The following is a 1,702-nucleotide window of genomic DNA, read 5'->3' as shown; positions in this document are numbered from 1 at the left end:
TTTGCTAATGATGTTAGATTCCATTTAATCAACCCTTTATCCAAAACAGCCCCTTTATTGGCTAGTCAATCAGCTAATCTGTTAGCCTCCCTAAAGTACTGTAAAATTTTGAATTCTACAAATTTAGAAAGTAATATATTGTTGCACAACAATATTTAACTTGTGCGCACACAATATTGGGTGAGGAAACAAAACAGTACGTGGGATGTAATAAACCTGAAGAAATTGTGGATTATGCGGTGTTATTAGACCTCGTGGGTTCATCAACAGCCAGCTCCAAAATCGGCGCTCCATATTTGACAGATACAGACTCACAAACTTGTCTGTGCTCGTTATTCGAGAGGGTCACTTTCATGTATTCCCCATGAGACATGCCTTTCTCCCCTGTGAGCACCTCCACCACAGGAGTTAAACAAGTCATCAACACGGCACTCCACAGAGAAGATGTTAAAAAGATCACACCATACACACCGACGAAAAAGAGCTGCCAGGAGACCGCGCTCCAAACCACAGCCATGTAGTACTTGAATTTCCCCACATCGAATGCCATGGCTTCCCTCCCAACAGCGGGGAAATCCTTGTTGACAACCATGCCTATCATGCAGACTACAGTCGACGACAAAGACACGATAAGCTGCATCTTTATAACAAGAGTGTATGTAATCCTCCGTCTGGTCTTCTTGTAGAGAAGCTCAATCAAGGGAAGAATAAATCCATAGAGAAACCCAAACCAATATTGTCGAGATGTGACTCCCTTTGGCCTGTCACCATTGGTATGGAAAGCCAACATAATTGATCCCATGGTGAGCAAAATTATGGCGTTGATTGAATAGGCAGTAAACTTCTGCTTTACAAGGAAGAATCCAAAGAAGGCATTGAAGGCAAGCTGAGGAGCAATTACGAGAGAGGAGGTGGAGAGCGGGAGGTAGGCGAGACCCCATGAAAACAAGAAATTATCAAGCCCGGTGAGAAGGCCAATTACAAGGGATGCAAGGCAGAGCTTGGGAGTTACATGGGTGCTTTCAGTTTCAGAGGGCTGTTTTGTGCGGGAAGAAAGCCAAATGGGGAGAATGAGAAGAGGACAGGCTGCAGTCTTAAGGCATGCATTGAACCATATGCGATTGCCACCGTGCAAGAAATAGAAGCGGATTAACAAGTTACCAGCGGCTCCGCCAATGAAACGAGCCACACAGTTGAGGATGAGGAGGAGCCATTGCCCTAAGCTTTTCTTGTTTGATTCCATTCACCACACTTTGCAACTCACTATGTCATTTTATTTTATCTTCGGTTTCCAAATTATAAACAAAAATGCTGCATCGGGTTTTTGGTTTTGGCAATATTTTGGGGATCAAGGGAAGTATATTCGGGATAAAATATAAGATCTGATTCCACGTCGCAGATTTGATTGCTGTAATGGTGAATTTCCATTTCATTTTGGGCCCGACTTAATGGAACGACTCGACTCGACTTAATCGTTAGGATCCTTTTTTATTTTTATTTTCCATTTGTTTATCTCTTCACATTGTTTATCACTTCACAGTTTGTTTATTACTTTTGTTTAATGCTTGGGATTCAGTTTTTAACGGTAAAATTGACATGGTTTATTGTTGTTTCCAATTTAGTTTGATTTTATCTCATTCGAGGTATTTGAATATGATAACGTATTAACAAGGCTAATTCTTTTTATAGTTTACTTTCTTGT

At 41.1% G+C, this 1,702-nt stretch overlaps 1 pseudogene; it reads right to left on the bottom strand.

Annotated features, from left to right (window-relative positions):
- Positions 1–232: 232 nt before the first annotated feature.
- Positions 233–1,243, bottom strand: LOC149572668 (purine permease 1 pseudogene; annotated as a pseudogene).
- Positions 1,244–1,702: the final 459 nt, after the last annotated feature.

The sequence above is a fragment of the Cupressus sempervirens genome, chromosome 2 (genome assembly GCF_028749045.1).
Source record: "Cupressus sempervirens isolate cs-2001-9-10 chromosome 2, ASM2874904v1, whole genome shotgun sequence".
In the NCBI taxonomy this organism is placed as follows: Eukaryota; Viridiplantae; Streptophyta; class Pinopsida; order Cupressales; family Cupressaceae; genus Cupressus; species Cupressus sempervirens.
The sequence above is the reverse complement of the archived record's forward strand: the minus strand, read 5'-3'. Positions and strand labels throughout refer to the sequence as shown.